An 18974-nucleotide genomic window follows, 5' to 3' on the forward strand; every position below is an offset into this window, starting at 1 on the left:
GCACACAAAGGCAACCTGGCAGCAAGCCTGCCACACATTCTTGGCAAACTGGGAGCCACAGCATGCAGCAACAGACATTTTATGTTGATTTCTGTGTGAAACCATTGCTTTTCAGAAACTATGTGTGGCAGGCTTGCTGCCACGTTGCCTTTGTGTGCCTTTTTTGAAACAGTCTTTTTGACCAAGGTTTCTTGAGTCCCCTATTCAAAATATCCCCTAAAATATTTCCCGATCTCTGGAAGTACTTCAGAGGAGACCTGCCCTTGTTGGTCTTTTACTTTTTCTTTGTGCTACCTTGTGAAATATTTCCATAAAAGGGATCCATTATCATCCTTGCCTGATGATGTAGAAAGGTGATTAAGTGATCAATATCTGCCCTTCTGGCTTCTTTTTCATCAAATTCAAAGACCCAGTTTCACCAGTTATCTCGTAAAGAATATGGGAGCTTCGAGATTATTATATGTATATTTGGATTGTTGTTAACACTAGAATTACCAAAGCCTATGAAAAAACTCGTAAACCCGGGCACACCTTAAATCTGTCCACACCTCTCTGTCAGCGTCTTTTGTTTTGTAACTGTGTCGATAAGCGCAAGCAGCCTACTGTCCCATCCTCCCACTGCCACAGAAATGACAAAAAGCTCTCCCAGCTCAAGCCTTTTTTATCTGGGAGTAAAGTACCAGGGGCTGTATAATGTAAATGATATATCTTTATTTGGAACACATGCATTTCATGTGTGTTCCGTGTCTATAAAGATCTACAGTATGTAAATGTAGCATGACAGAAATGTTGAACACATACCTAAAAGACAAACTTTTTTCATGTTTTAGTACTAACAACAAAAGTTTGACATGAAGTGTATAATGTGCGAAGACTGGAGTCCAAATATCAAATAAGCACTTTCACAAAAGGTACAATTATAAAAGGTACAATTATAACAAGACAAGTGCGCTTGTATTCAAGACTATAACCGCAGAAAAAGAAATTGGATTACTGTACTTCATTGTTTTGACTGCTTTGATAATACAGCGGCAAGAACTAACTCATAATCAAGAGGTCGTGGGTTCGAACCTTGCTGCGTCACTTTTATTGTTACTATTATACAATAATTTGAGTCTGTAACAGCTGGAGTAAAGGTATGGTCCTTGTAAAGGTTAAAGGTTAGCGTTTGTTTTATTCAGTTTTATTCTTTTTGTAGTGTTCATGCTCGTCCTGATTATGCACTGTTAGTTTTCAAATAAATACGTGCTATAACAGAGGTGAACTCAGATGAGGGTTCTACATCTGAGAGAGAGAACAAAAACCCTCATCCTCATCAGAGTTCACCTCTGTTATAGCATGTCTTTAATTGAAAACAGCAATGTCAGATATATACTGTATTAAGTGAAGCTTCATATAAAAGGAGCATATCCATAAATTCATCCATTTTCCAAACCTGCTTATATATTGGCAGTAACTTGCTGCAATAACAGATAATGCAGTAATAACTATCAGCGTCACTTCTCTTTTACTGTGCAAAAGAGTTAAAATAAGCAACTGCCAGTTTAATTTTTACCACATACAAGCATTCTTTGCAAAAGTCTACATTTTCTAATTTAAAATATGATTTGAAAAAAAAAGAAACTTGCTTTGCGTGTTACTGCATTCTACCACAGCCCAAACAAAAACATATTTTTAATTTAATTTTTATTTCATAGCATGATATTACCTTTGACTTATTTTTCAGTTTACTAAATAAATGCTAATGTCCCTCTTCAATTATGCCCCAAAGTGAAAAATAAGTATGTGTACACTTATGTGAATAAGTGGGTTTGGATAATGAATGAATAAATGATATATTAATCCACTGTCTTCTCGCTTGAAATATCGTCTGCATTAATATTCCTTCAAAGTGGCTTTCTACAGTCATGCAGGTTATGTGCTTTATGAAATGCTGCAGTGTTTAGACAGTTATATTTAGCAAAACAGTCATACAGTATAAATTCTTCACAGTAAAAATTTGTCTATTTGCAGTCAGAATTCTAACATACATCTTTTATTCTGACTAATTACCTCAGCGATAGCTAGCAAGGAAGTTAGAAGCATTATATGTATTTAAATCTTATGAAAACAAATAATGCATCCAAGCCAAAGTTTCATGGTATATTTTTCAGCTAATATTCAGCTAGAATACCTCCATAACATGACTGTGTATTTTTGCATTTCATTAAATCTCTCTTCTTGTTGTAGTATAAAACACACTATTGCTATGCACTTATTGCGTTATCCATGTTTGTCTGTCTCTCCATCCGCATTAAACAACTTGGGTCTCCGTAAAACAAAATTATTAAAATTAGCCACACTTTTTCAGCCCATTTTGAAATTAAATATCTTAAACAGAATGTGCTGTCCAAATCCTTGAATATTTGCAATCTTCCAATGAAAAATGTTTTATATTTAATGGTCCAGTAAATGAAAAAGGAAGACAGGTGGAATAGGTAGAACAGTACCCTCCCCCCACCAAAAAAAAATAGTAAAAGCAATTAATTGAATGCCTGCACTTGTAGTACAGTACATGACCACATACATTTCATCAGCAGGCAAGACTATTAACCGATGTGCTGTTACATAAACAGTGCTGCAATTAATAAAAATAGTGAGGGTCACAGCACTCATTTGTCATTCACCTGCAGTTTTCACTTCTAAAATTAATCTGTATACATTATTTTGCATCTTGCTAGTATGCTTAGTGTTTATCTTGGTAATGGGATGGTTGTAACAATATAAGTGGGTAATCTCTGAATTGTCCATGGAAAGTGAGAAAGTAATTATCATACATTGTCATATTAATACAGTTAATTTACAGCATGTACATTAATGACAGCATTAAATACAGCAGTATCTAAAAAAATTAAAGATAAGTTACAAAGATTACTCAAAATTACTTTTGTCCTTTATGTTCTTGAGGAGCAGATGTATAAAATTCCTATCAGCATCCCTTTGGAATATATATTAATAAGAGAAATATTCAGTCGCATGCCTTGACATTTGCTGTCATTTTAGCCTTCAAGCACTGACACCTGGAAGGCTGCATCAGTAAATTCTGAAGTGATAGAATTCCTGCCAATAACCCAAATCTCTCAGAAAATTATTTTAGCTAGTAATGTACTTTCTACAATGCCATCTGAAAAACCCGATATCAGGTGGAGAAGAAGGGGAGAAAATAAGAAAAGATAAAAAACCTTCAAGTGTCCTTCAAAGCCTACAGAAATATGCCAGAAAATATGTGAAATAGATCCTTAAAAGTGAATTCTAACAAACATTTTCTTTGTAAAAGCAAGTAATTTGGATTTCATATAATAAATATCAATTCAAGAGTTTGAGCAGGTGTTGGGTCACAAATTTCAAAATAATACCTTGTCATTTTACAAACAGTAAAAATAAAACATGGAGTAATAGGTTTTTGCCATTCTGTGCCATATTCTGTTTCTATATACAGTAAATGTAAAGTATTCCACATAATTATAAAATATTGTTATGATGATTATTTGAGCATATTGTTTAGGCTTTTTAAGCTATTATAAAATGTCATTTTTTCATTTTTAATTCCTTTGATTTCCTCTATAAGCCAAAATCATCATAGAAACTTTTAGGAATTGTATGTTTTCTACAGTTACTGTATTTATTACTTCTTCTTCTTTCGACAGCTCCCGTTAGGGTTTGCCACAATGGATCATTATTTTCCATATCTTTCTGTCCTCTGCATTTTGCTCTGTTATATATAGTGTATATATTACTGTAGATGTTAATTAATTGCACCTAGTCTAGTTGCTTTATTGTTTCACATCACAAAGACAAACATGATTTTTCACTGCCACCATTGGTGAATTTAAGCAAATGCATTTCAAATGTATAGAACATCTACACTAACCACTTTTTAAATAACTAATAATAACAACTAATAATATAAAATCTTCTATGACAAAAATTGTACGTGCATTTTATTCTCTACAAGCTTGATACAACATAAAACACAAACAAAAATGAACAATAATGAGAACATGAGCTGAACTATCTTAAAACCAGCACAATCTTGAGGCGACACACTTTTAAATGATAACAACGTAGTTTTGCAAGAGCACCATGCTCATATTGTTTATATATGCTGCAAGAGACTGAAGAGAATCAGTCTCATTGTGTTGTATTTTAGTTTATGTTAGGGGAATCCGTTTCAGCTGATAGACACTCAGACATCTATTCTTGTTACTGGCTGCAGCTCTACAGTACATGCAGTAGTAGATAGAGATGGTGGAGAAGCAGTGCACAGAGACACGTAGTTATTCTTGTTAATTATCACAGGTAAATGCCATGAGTGAACTAAGGTTTTAAAATATTATATCTTTTAACAATATATCTTTGATTTTGTTCCATATATAATTTGTTTTTGAAAAGTAAGCTTGAACACACAAAAAGCTTCTCTACTTCAGCTAATTTCAGAGCACAATAAAAATTTTGTTATAATTATGTACGCTTTCCAGTAAACTTGTTTGTATTATATATGATCCCATATGATCTAGCTGGCATAGTAAAAACTGAAACACAGTTAATTGGTACAGTAAAACAAAAGGAGAAAGTTTAGCACTGTTTATAATTGACTAACTAAATAATGTTTGTTTTTTTCATCAAAACCATGGTAACTTCATTGGTTTACTAATGAATGAAATTAAAGTCTGATATACTGTATATACTGCTATGTCATTTTCAGATCTCGCCTACATTCCCAAGGCAGCAAGAAAATGTAAGATTTAATTTGAAGTAATTAGGCAAAGATATTGAAGCATCCTAAGAGTTAACAGTGTTAGTGTTTTGTCTGTTCCTTATTTTACCTTATGTTTGTAATCCTGCCCCAATACTCTATTTGTGGTCAAGTCCTCTGGTTTATGAGGTGACTTAAGTGTGCTTACAGTTAAATATGACAATGCCAAATCCATGATATATGTGATATGTACAAAAAGTAACTGAGCATTTACTAAACAGAAGACAAGTATGGTGTCAATTGCAGTGCATATGTTGCATTTACAATTAGTATTAAGTACTAATTTTGACACTACCACATGATCACCCTGTGACAGATTGTATTTGGAAAAACAATGCAATGAGAAGCAAATAAAATTTAGTATGTAACTAGACATGCTATAATTTAATATTTATGATCTGTGGTAGTCGGATCTTTGTCAAATTTAACATAATTGAGTTTCATAACACATTTAATTGGTATGTTAGTAGCTGTGTTGTGATTTTAAATTTATCGTTGATATTTCATTCCATTTCTGATTGACACTTACCGAGAATTATACTAAGTTTAATTTGGCATGCAACTAGTGGTGTAGTGATTTAATATTTATAGTCTGTGATGTTCATTATTTTGTTTGCTTGCTGTTAAGTAAAATAAAGGAAAAACTAAAACTAAAATATGTCACAGAGCTTTCAGTGGCAGTTTAATGTTAAAAATCAAATATGCATATTCTTGATGACTTGCTATAGCTCCAGGCTTGGATTAATGCACCGGCTGGCCTAGGGTGCAGCCTAGGGGTCCCACGTGTGCAGAGGCCTGGGATTGGCCAAAGTATTTTTAATTATTTTTTTAATTTACTAAAAGAAACCACCTCTCTGACGCCCATGGGCCAATAAGAAACATTTTAAATTTAAACAAATTTAAATTGGATAGATGTGACCCAGTTAAAATTAATTTTGTTTTGAGTTCACACCACTGTTTATTCTGGGTAACTGGACAACATATAGGCAAAATGCCCAAAAGAAAATGTGATAGCGGAGCACAAAAACGAAAAGCACAACGAGTGAAAGAACAGTGTAACCAAGAATTGCTAAAGAAAATCCCTAAATTGACTGGATATTTCAAGGCTGTCGAATCTTCATCCAGTTAGACACAAAATGCTGATCCACAGGATTGAGGCTTTGAAAGGCTTTTCAGACACTAGATGGTCGACACACGCACTAGCAATAAAAGCACTGCATCAGAACTACGCCAGAACTCAAGAGACACTGCAAAAGTTAGCTGATGACCTGAACTAAACCCTTACCATTTGGGATGAAGCCAGGACACTCTACGCGAAGATGGAAAAACTAGAGATTTCCTTTTTGTGTAACATGTGGCACCGCATACTGCAACGCTTTTACAAGACTAGCACTGCTCTGCAGGCTGTTGATTTGGATTTATGTAACACTGTTGATCTCATTAGCTCATTGAGGAATTATGTAGTCGGCCTGCGAGATGATTTTGACAACTTTGAGAGTGGTGCAAAGAACATGTCACCAACTACGTTCCAACACTACAAAGTGGATACACAGAGGCACAGAAAAAGGAAAAAACAAGCAGATTAATCCACTGAATCTGACTGTGAGCGATCAGGCTGACACAAGTTCAAAACAATAGTTTTTATCGCCATCATAGACCGACTCATTGCCGAACTGAATCGGAGGTATCACTCCTACAAAGACACTGAGCAGACGTTTGGATTTTTGAACAATATTCCCTCCATCTCTGTAGAAGATCTTGGAACTGGAGGTGCTACTCTTCAGAAGAAATATGCGGGTGATATAGAGGAAGACTTTGTGGAGGAAATTGGACAATTCAGAGAATTTATTAAAGAAAACAAAGACATGTCAGCAAGCTCACTACTGAAACTTATACGAGGAAGAAAATCACAGTCAGTTTTTTTTCATTTATGACTTTGCCTGTAGCGACTGCTAGCGGGAAGCGTTCATTTTCAAAACAGGGACTAGTTAAAAAAAGACTGATATCCACAATGGGCCAAAACAGACTGGATCTCTGATGTCCATTGAAAGTGGATTTTACCAGCCTCGTCAAGGACTTTTCTTTCAGGAAAACATGGAAGAAAATCTTCTAAAGGTAGGAAAATGTATATTTGCCATATGATTATGATGCTGTTGTGTTATTACTTTGTGTTACTGTATTGTATTTTTATGGGTCTTGTTTTATTTGATATGTGTGGTATTGCCACAGTAAAATAGTGTTGGCTGGTTGAGGAATGAAATTTCATGGAAGGTATGATAGTGAGATATAGAAAGCTTAGTCAGACATTCAGTCAGGTGTCACCACTTTATTCCCCGTAACTTACATTCTGGAGGCACACCCAGTTTTTCAACAGCAATGTGATGAGCCACCTATTGTAATGACAAATATAATGCTTTTATTTCTAAAAATGTCTGTAATGTGACAACTTTTAGAATAACAGAATAACTGAAGATTATTTTGTGTGGAGCGTTATAATTTCTAAATTATGTAAATCTGGAAGTTTACATATAATTCCTTCCAGGTGCCAAGTTTTCTTACAATGAGGCAATTTTTTGGTGATGTCAATCCACTGGCATTTTGATTTATCAAAATTGCTACTATTTTATCTTTTGTTTCGCAGGTGCTGCCTCCTTGTTTCCGTTTTCGAGAGCTCTTGCCAATTACATGACAGGATTTTGCATTACTGTGATGTCTTCCTTATTTCAGTGTTATTAGTGTTTTATTGACACTCATTTTTAAAAGATTTTGTTGGGGAAATGCCCTTTTGGTTATAGTGTTGACCTCTTTCCTTTGTTTTCACAATTTAGATTTTTGCCTAACATACTGGTTTTGTTCCCTGGCTTTTTTGATATTCCCCCTTTTGCAAAATGAACAATCCTTTTGGTTTCTCCTCTGACTGTTCATAGCCTTCTCTCGTTGCTCTTGATCCCTCTGGATCAGCAATTTTTCCATCTAATTTGGCCATAATGACTGCAACTAAAACTTGCCGAGAAATATAGGTAACCTTAATGCCTGTGATGAAAATATGGAGTAATAGACAAACTACATTGAAAAGTTTAGCACATACTCCAGACAGAACACAACTAATGTGGGATTAGAACCCAGGTTCTTGGGTCTGTGAAACAGCCGCGCTATGTCTTTTCAATTATATTCTCACAAAAGTGTTTACAAGCATATTAAGAAATCTGGTTAAAAACTGCAAAGAAGAGTTTTAAGGGAGCAGTACACCACATATTGCCTTCTTTGCATTCTAACAAAATAAATATGTCTGTGATCACATTTTACATCAATATGGAAATGGCCATGTGTAGATTTTTTATTTTTTATTAATTATTCCCAGCATCACATGTTGCAGCAATGCGCTTTCACAGGCAGGAGTGCCAGAGTAATTAGATCTAATATTTTGCAGTTGAGGGGAGCCAGATCTCAATTTCATCCAGGCTATAGACATATGTATGAATATTTTGGAAAAAATAAAATTAATTCATAAATCTGCAAATATGTAATGTTCTCTGCTGAGTAACATGTTTTATATGTGTATCTTAGGTGTTTTTGGAGTTTTCAATTATCAGAATTCCATTTCAGAAGAAGTGAAATTATAAATTGGGTGGCATATTCAGTTTATTTTATACCTCTGTGGATATGAAATGTATTGACATCTCTGGCAGAGTTATCTTTATTTCCAAGTAGGCCCTAGTGTCAGGTTTTGTTTTTGGTTGCAACTTTCTTTTTAATTCTCTTGTTTGATTCTTGTTGAGTCCTCTTGTTTTAAATTGCCTTTCATTTACAGTCTGTATGGTTTGACTTTCTGCCTGTCCTGACTACAATTACAGTATGTCTATGTTTATCAGCTCCTTTTCTATCTCATACAGTACTTGTTCGAGCTCACACTCTCAATAATGACGGGTGAAAATTACAGTTTTCATTTCAAGAAGTTGTTTGTGTTGCATTAGTGTTGCTGAAATAAATAACTCAATAAATAAATAAATACATAAAGGAACAAGCAACAGTGGCCAATTGGGGTGTATTCAGGCCACCAAACCCCAGATACAACTTAAAAAGCACAGTCCTGGTTTCCTTATTTTATTTGCCAGTGTACCTTGACAGAATTCTTTAAATCAGTCCAGCACAGCACAGCATAATATATAATATAATTCTTCCCTTTCTTAACCTTCCACTCTTCCCTGACACCATCGCCCTGAATAACATGAGATCTCAGCTTTTGTGCAGGGCCTAGGAGTGCATTCGATATCAGGACATTGAACAGAGGAAGCACCATCAAGTCAGGTGGAAGCCCCACAAAGTAGGGAAAGCTATTGCCTGCAGCGTCTCCTCGTGACACCCATAGAACACATCAGGGCTGCCGAACAGGTGTGTGTTTGCTTCGCTGGTCCTGGGATGCCACCACCCTGGAGGTCTGTCTCCTCCTTTCCATTTAGTGTACTGGCCTTCCTGCCAGGTGTGGGAATGGAGGTTCATCTGGCTAGGATGCCAGTCTACTCCTGCTATCCATCACACAACAACACATTGTAATGGATGGCCGGCCATTTATCCCGGCCAATACCCCAAGCCGCCAGGTGGAGCCCTCCTTGCAGCGTGGAGGTCCCCAGAAGACCAGCAGGGCATCATGGACATTGGAGTTTTTATGCAAAGCCCTGCTGGATGCCGTGGGGCCACAGGAGGGAGCTGCAGGGAGGACCGAGGGCTTCTTTGTGCCCTGTGACCCGGAGGTTCGTCACAGGAAGAGCGACAGACTTCCGGGTTGAAGAAAGGGACTATTTACCCTGACCCGGAAGGAAAAAGGACTTGTGGACTATTGGGCAGAAACACTTCCGGGTCAGGAGATATAAAAGGACTATGGGAACTCACAGACAATGAGCTGAGTTGGGAGGCAGGGTGGCTAAGCGTCTGGGAGAGTGGAGGATTATTATTATTATTGTTGTTGTTATTATTATTATTGGAGTATTTGGGAGTGGAGGGTGCTTTGTGCACATTATTGATATAATAAATATCATTATTGGACTTTTACCTAGTGTCTGACGTGGTGTCTGAGGGTGCAAGGGTGCGAGAAGCATCTTAATCTGTTACAACATTTAATTATTTATTTTTACATTTAATTGTATTTTTATTTATTTATTGGCATATTTAATAACACATTTATTTACTATGTATTTCCATCCATCCATCCATTTTCCAATCCAAACACAGGGTCACGGGGGTCTGCTGGAGCCAATCCCAGCCAACACAGGGCACAAGGCAGGAATCCAAACCCGGACAGGGTGCCAACCCACTGCAGTACTATGTATTTACAGTATTTAATTAATTTTTTTTAACTTTAGAAAAATACCGTAGTTAAACTCTTGTATATAAAAATATGAGTGTTTTTCAAATCCTCATCAGTGAGAGAAAAATCTCAGCATGCATCTCACCTATAAACTCAAAGAGAGGCATTTGAAGGGAATTACTACCAGCAAATTAAATTCTTTTTGAAAGCAGGAATCTGTGACAATGCACTGTTTAAAAAATATACTTTTCCTTTTAATGCTCATTTTTTTCACATTTAACAAAAAGTGAACTGTTTTTGTTTTTTGTAATAAAAATCAAGGCATTCATCTGTGCCATAAGAGTTATATTAATCTCTGAACATTTCAAAAGTTATGTAATGCAATGTTCTCCAGATTTACTGCTCTTGTGGCAAGTACTGTGCATGTCCCTGAATCTGAAAGAAATACAGAAAACTTGTGGTGGGGGTGCGATGTGTTTAGGATATGGGTGCAGCCTTTACTGTTATAAAAAAGGGGAGCCTTTAAAGTCCTGTAAGGAATGACCTCATATCAGGAGCATAGGGTGAAGATTGTGTGTACTTAAAATCACTAATAACCTAATAAATCAACTGCTAAATAAGCTGCTAGATTTTCATTTTCCAGAAAAAAAAAATACAGCATTATCATCATTCTGGAGAGATATTCTATTCACAAGCTATTTGTGCCAAAGGCCAAGCTGCTTCAAATATACAAAGAAATTAATTTTGTAAAATCCTTGATGGAAGCGTGTTTAGTGGAGAAATGCATGATTACACTTCAATTTTAATAAAGATATGAAAAACATATTTTTTCTCATACATAGAATGCTTAGTCAGTAGTGCCTTTTTAGCATAAGAAAAATTAGCGCACTTTTTTCGGCACATTAAATACTACAGAATGAAAGTCACTGAACTCCTTCGTAATAATAGAGCCTAACTGCAGTAGTTTACAGTAATATTGTCCAACCTGCATAATACAGGGTCATGGACATGTGCTAATAATCAACTGATGAATAACTTGATTAAAAAGATTTTTTCTCATATTAAATAATTTATAATCCTTGGTATTTCTGTCTGCTTCTACTGGAAATGTTTATACTTGAATTATGACAGCATTTTTATTCTTATACCATTCGCATAGATTCAGATGTATCAGCAGACTCTAATGTAAAAGAGCAAAAAAGAAACACTGCAAACATATATATTGCTTAAGTACAGGATTTATTGTTACCTCTCATGTATATTTAAACAACATCTTGTCTTTCTATTATATAGTCACTATTGTGCCAAGTGCATCCCCATATTCCCTCTCTACTATTTTGATCTTACCCTAAAATTTTTCTTCAAATTATTTAATAATGTAGATCACCCATGATTGAGGTTACACCTTCATCAACATAATAAGTGGCTGCCAGGAAACCAACTGAGAATTACTTCTGGAATTTTTCCTAATTTTATCCTGTTTGCCATTCCTGCCATTCTTGAAATCTAACCCAAAATTACTGTAGGTAATACTGCACATAACTGAAGATGTACTTTATGCCACTGTTACTGTAATAAATCATTTACAAAAAAGGTGGTTTTAACATTCTAGGATGTATTTTGAATCTCTGTAAACTGAAAATGAAATGTAAAAAAAAGGGGGGAACTTGGGCAGGTAAACAGCAGATGCTCAGTTCTTACCATTTAGATGGAAAAACTTTGCAAGAAAATTATTCTGAATCTATACTAATAAAAGGCAAAGCCCTCACTGACTGACTGACTGATTGACTGACTCACTGACTGACTGACTGACTCACTGACTCATCACTAATTCTCCAACTTCCCATGTAGGTAGAAGGCTGAAATTTGGCAGGCTCATTCCTTATAGCTTACTTACAAAAGTTGGGCAGGTTTCATTTCGAAATTCTACGCGTAATGGTCATAAATGGAAGCTATTTTTCTCCATATAATGTAATGGAGTTGAGCTCGATAGCCTTCTCAATTGTATAATGCATGTTTTCTTCAGCGCTTTTAGGAGCTCTTCCTGGTTTTCTACGTAATGCGTTGACAGTCAGTTCACGTAATTACGTGGGAGGCGTGATGATGTCACACGAAACTCCGCCCCCCACGTAATTACGTGAAATGACTGTCAACGCATTACGTAGAAAACCAGGAAGAGCTCCAAAAAGCACTGAAGAAAACATGCATTATACAATTGAGAAAGCAGCGAAATAATAAGAAGCGAGCGAGTGACACATACTGTACAAGCATATTCATGCCTGCAGCTACTTCAGAAACAAAGCATGGTGTAAAACTAAAGTTTAAATTAAGTTCATAGACAGGCTGCCGCTGGCGTTTGTCATGCCCACGGCTAATGCGGGATACAACTTTAATGAGAGGACGCAGGGTATAAACGACAGTTTTGATCACTTTCTAACTAAGTTCAAATTGCTGGTCAAAGGCTGTGCTTATGCAAATTCCGAGAGACTGTGTTTGTGGGGGGATTGACAGTTAAGGCGGGTGGAGGAGTGACGTCATCCTCTCCCCTCCCATTCACCTCATTTCGCTCTGAGCTGAGCTCCGCGGCTAACGCCGTCTTCCGAAGCAACTTCGTCACACTGCCACCAAATACTTACAGAAAAATCCACAAGTTAATACACACGCTGTCTCTAGAGTTTCTCCACACTGAATCCTCCAGGCACTACTTAAAAAAGGTTACATTGACAATCGTGTTACGTTATTTTTAAAATGTTTCCTTTTCTTCTCGATTCATTTTACCCTCGCACCCCCTTGGTTTGAGAAGAAGTATGAAAAAATATGAGGTTAACACAGAAAAACAGATCACCAATTCAAGCTTTATGAATAATTGATTCGCCATCAATAATTGTTTTGGTAAAGCCATCCTCCTTCCATTTTATAATTTTTCCGCCACTAGCCGTGATTAAATGAACGGTAAAAAAGTAAGAGCGAAGCGAGGGTGACTTATTCAGGCAGGCATATATATGACAGCAAAACTCATGACAATGTCAATCATGTTACATTATTATTAAAATGTTTCCTTTTAGTTTTCATTACTTCTTTAACACACTACTTCTCCGCTGCGAGGCGCAGGTATTTTGATATATATATATATATATGAATGACCTCCAAAGAGCGCTGAGACTTTTGATCATGTGAACGAGTCTGCAAAAAATGGGATCTCCTGCCCAGCGAAAGTCGAGCAGCCGGCACACGCGCATAGCTGTGCCAGCCTGTGAGACGCTGACTGCGCTTCTGCCTTAAGTCAAAGTGAGCACTTTTTATTTTTCTCATCCTCCCCCTGAGCTATAGCCCAGACAAGTGCAAACACGGGACCCCTTTTCTACATTGTGGCAAACTAATATTAAGGCGATTTGCACTTTCTTTTGCACATATACGATTATGAGGTCGTCAGCTCGGATTATGAAGACACGCACAGGAGTGGAGGACTGACAGTGCCATCACAGCCGATTAATGGCAGGGACGTCTCACCAGTCTACACAAGACCCACTGCGACTGTCCCCAAAAGGCGCTCATATCGTCAGCGAACACATCTCTATACTATATAAAAGAAAAGGCAAGTTTCCTTTCTTTACACCTTTTTCCTTTTATCCCAAACCAAAGCCTTTCTCTTAACACTGCAGAGGACACAAAACTAATTTTCTTTAAATGCCGGTAAGGCACATTACCAGAGGCAGAAATTTGGACGTTCACATAGAAAATGTAATTTCTATAACACAGCCGTGGTGTAGCGCCTTTCAAAAGGGATCAACTACCGAGAGGTGATCCATATACATTTTAGCTGCTGTTAGTTACTTACCTGTTGTGTTACACCATCTTTAAAATGTAGTTTACCTGAAACCACTCCAGTAGTGCTCAATGTACCTGTACTTCTTAAAATGTTAAAGTTTTACTGTTTAATAACTTAGACTATATTTTATTATTTTTCCCTTGCACTCAGTGACCAAAGCTATACACACACATATAGACACATACATATACTGTATATACACATATATATACCTGTGTGTATGTTTGTATGTATGTGTATATATATATATATATATACACACACACACACCTATCTACATTGTATATATACACACACACACACACATACATACACACACACACACATATATATAATTTGTGTGTGTGTATGTATGTATGTATGTGTGTGTATATATGATGTAGATAGGTATGTATATATATATATGTGTATATGTAGATATGTATATATGTATATAGATATGAAGATATGTATGTGTATATATATGTATATATGTATGTATATATATAAATATATATATATATATATATATATATATATATATATATATACAGTAATCCTCCTCGATCAGGGGTTTGCGTTCCAGAACCCCCCAAGCGATAGGTGAAAATCCGCGAAGTAGAAACCATATGTTTGTATGGTTATTTTTAGATATTTTAAGCCCTAAACTCTCCCAGCCTGTTGACATTATTAGAGCTCTCTAGACATGAAATAACACACTTTAGTCAAACGTTTAAACTGTGCTCCATGACAAGACAGAGATGACAGTTCTTTCTCACAATTAAAAGAATGCAAACATATCTTATCTTCAAAGGAGCGCCGTCAGGAGCAGAGAATGTCAGAGAGAGCGCTAAGAAAAGCAAACAATCAAAAATCAATACGTGCTTTTAAGTATACAGAAGCACCACGATAAAGCGGCATTTTGTAGAGGAGCGTCCGTGTCCTCTGTGCAAACAGCCCCTCTGCTCACACCCTCCGTCAGGCAGAGAGAGTGAGAAAGATAGAGAGAAGCAAACAATCAAGCACCGCGCGGGAAGCATATCTTATATCATTGAGGAGTTTTAGTTAATATGTAATACATGCTCTGATTGGGTAGCTTCTAAGCCATCCGCCAATAGCGTCCCTTGTGTGAAATCAACTGGGCAAATAAACTGAGGAAGCATGTACCATAAATTAAAAGACCCATTGTCCGCAGAAAGCGAACCAGCTAAAAATCCGTGATATATATTTAGATGTGCTTACATTTAAAATCCGATAGAGTGAAGCCGAAAGTTGAAGCGCGATATAGCGAGGGATTACTGTATATATATATATATATGTAGACTCAAACCCATTATGACAGCAGCAATCCAAGCTGTGAGAAAACAGTAAAAAGGAGGCGTGTCAGACGGCGTGGTACATTTTCTGATGCAGCTAGACGAAAACAACTTTGTGACGCTGCCGCCAAATACACAAAACAATTACTTTGACAATCATGTTACGTTATTTTTAAAATGTTTCCTTTTCTTTTTCATAACTTCTTTAACACACGACATTGCTGCGAAGCGCGGGTATTTTGCTATATATATATATATATATATATATATATATATATATGACAGCAACACTCATAACAGTGACAAAACAATTACATTGTCAATCATGTTACGTTATTATTAAAATGTTTACTGTTCTTTTTCATTACTTCTTTAACACACTACTTCTCCACTGCGAAGCGCAGTTATTTTGCTAGTCAGACAATAAAATGATGGTTGTAGGATGAAATCTAAAAAACAAGGTTGAGAACTCAATTAAGTTATTAATCTTCTGAGGAAGACATTTCAATATGTTATGTTCAATATGTTTCCACATCTAGTGTAGATTTATGGTGGGCTAAAGAGATTCTGAATTTATTTAAATAGCACAGAAAAAAACTCTAACCATTTAGATTTTCAGATACAGAAACATACCTGTAATATCATGAATTTTCTGTGTCTTATAAATGCATATTATTAGTTAAAATGGAGAGACCATCAATGATTTTGTTGACATAGAAATAAATGTAAAAAGGACACATTAAAATTTCAGATGTGAGTGTCAGTAGGCTTTACATCCTAGGAATCAAATTACCTGAACTATTCTATAACATTTTGGTAATTATTTACCGCTCTGATGCTGATCATAAAATAGGTTATTACGATAGAACTTGACAAGAAGAATTCATAATTAATTGCAGAATTATGGTATTTGAGGGATCCTCTACAGTGCCTCTTTCTCTTGCATGATTTGGCTCAGCACATTGTCATCTCATAACAGGCTTAAATTTCGAGTTTGGTGCTATTCCATCCAGCTGTTTTAGCTTCTCAAGAAAATGTGACACACAGACACATACACACACACACAGACACACACCCATTATTGAGATATCGATATTTTCTTCATCAGAGGACCCTAAAGCATCCAGATCTATTGAAAACTGGAGGTTGAAATTTTTGAGAAATCTAAAGCTTTCACTCCGCCCCCATAGACGAATGATCATGGTTGTGGAGGATGCAAAGCAAAAAACTACAAAATATGGTCTGATTAGTGCCTGCTTATTTTAATAATGTCAATGCTGCCAGAATAGTCTTCGGTCCCTGTAACCTTAAACAGGATTAAGTGGATTCAGAAAATGAATGAATAAAAGAAGAAGCTCACCTTTTGCAATCAAATTAAATATTAAATTCCTGTTAACTTTGTAGTTTTACTAATATGACAATATGTTGGTTATTGATTTTTATCAAATTAAACCACAGAATACTAAAATTTCCTGGAACTCCAAAGATTTTAGCTTTAAATGTGACTATTTACCTGCTGCTGGGGCTTGAGGACAAATGGTATTTCATTTTGTTGTAAATTTTTAAAAGAATGATTATCATATGAGCAGCATGGTGGCACAGTGGTAGCGTTGCTGCCTCGCAGGAAGGAGACCTGGGTTCACTTCCCGGGTCCTCCCTGCGTGGAGTTTGCATGTTCTCCCCTTGTCTGCGTGGGTTTCCTCCCACAGTCCAAAGACATGCAGGTTAGGTGCATTAGCATTCCTAAATTGTCCCTAGTGTGTACTTGGTGTGTGTGTGTGTGTGTGCCCTGTGTTGGGCTGGTGCCCTGCCCAGGATTTGTTCCTGCCTTGCTCGCTGTGATTGGCTCCAGCAGACCCCTGTGACCCTGTGTTAGGATATAGCAGGTTGGATAATGACTGTCTGACTGACTGATTATCATATGTGAAAGTATTAGAATTAATATACTGTAGTATGTAAAAACAATCACAACATTTATTTTATATAGCTCAGTTCCATTTATTAAAAACCATTCCAAGGTACTTGCAGTGCAAATGTTTACAAACAGTATTGTAGCACACCTGGACCCAGACCTGGGAATGCACATGCTCCTTGGGTGGCTGAGACCTGTATGATGGGGTGGGACCACCTGGAGAAGACAGCATAAAAACAGCTCTGCAAGCAGCAGTGAAAAGGGAGCAGATACAGACGCCACACTTAAAGAGAACTTTGCTCATGTCTCCTGAGTTTTAGTCTGTTACCCCTGATGCTTTGCCGGTAGCAAAATCTTGGATGGGGACCCTGGCCCTGCATCAGCTTTGGGACCCCGGATGGGCAGAATGAGATGGAGCTATTTAACAGGTATGAGACTGCAAAGCACCTAAACAGCTGGGACTGCATGAAGCTGCAGAACACCTTAGTGGCGTATCAGAAGCAACTACTTAAGAAGCCAAAGGTCATTTTAAGGGCCACTCACCAGCAGTTGGCAGTGGCTAATTTCACTGCTCCGTTTGTCACACCTCTTGGGTTGTTATGGTATTTTTTACAATTGTAGTACAGGTAGGTTATGTGACTTGTTCAGGGTCACATGGTGGTTAGCAGGCAGGCACTGAAGTCAAATCTTTGTCTATTTAAATTCAATGATCAAGACAACAGATCATATACTGTTAATTGCCTTGAGGCTCTATGACAAGCCTAATGAAGAAACATATCTTTTTTCAAGAGAATCTAGGAGAAGAGACCATAGCATTATAATCATTGAGTCCCAAAAATATATATATATATATTAAATAATATAATCTACTCCTTCAAGTTAACATATAAAAGTTTGTATTTAACAAAATTGGCAGGTCCTTGTTTAGTCAGTCAGTCATTACCCATCCCGCTATATTCTATCACAGGGGTCTGCTGGAGCCAATCCCAGCCAACACAGGGTGCAAGGCAGGACCAAATCCCCGGGCAGGGTGCCAGCCCACTGCAGGGACCTTGTTTAATTATTCCAAAATAACATACAGTGAATCTAACTTGGTTTAAAATAGAATTTTATACCATAGACTTGGATGCCTTGATAGACAGCATCATGTATACATAGAAAGTTGAGGTGTTCATTCAGTATGTTAAGTACCACCATAGAAACCAACGATTCAGTGAAGTTTGTTTAAATATCTATTAGTAATATAAAATCTCATTAAAACTCCATGATTCTTCTTATTTAAATGAAAACTGGTTCAAATATAATCAAAAAGCCAATTATCCTTCAAATACAGTATGTTGACTTTAATAAAAATCAATGTGAAGTTAATTATGTAGGCCCTTTTATTTCCCTGCACAATCAAGGCTTATATTTACAAAATTAAATATAAATAAATAAATAAATAATAAATAAAAAAAATGGTCTACTGTGTTTATATCCTTTATTGCAGTAGAGTCTACTAGTTTTCAACAATAATATTGTATATAATTAATGCAATGGGGGAAGGTCACTATTGTTGGATTCTCGATTAGGTTATAAAAATAATTATGAAACAATCAACAATCAAGCCAAAGCACCTTCATCCAGCAATACAACTGATCTCATTTGTTTGGGTGAGGGAAAAGCCAGCACTTCAACCAAAAGAAACAGTAGGACTCCTTTGAACAGGACATGACTGGCAATTGAGGGTGGGCCCAGGAAAGCAGCTTCACTTCTCAAAAAACATTTTAGAGACCATACTTAGGCCAGACATAGTGTTTTTTGTTTCAGAATCAATGAAGCAAATATTCATGATGGAG

This window comes from Polypterus senegalus, chromosome 6 (assembly GCF_016835505.1).
Source record: "Polypterus senegalus isolate Bchr_013 chromosome 6, ASM1683550v1, whole genome shotgun sequence".
In the NCBI taxonomy this organism is placed as follows: Eukaryota; Metazoa; Chordata; class Cladistia; order Polypteriformes; family Polypteridae; genus Polypterus; species Polypterus senegalus.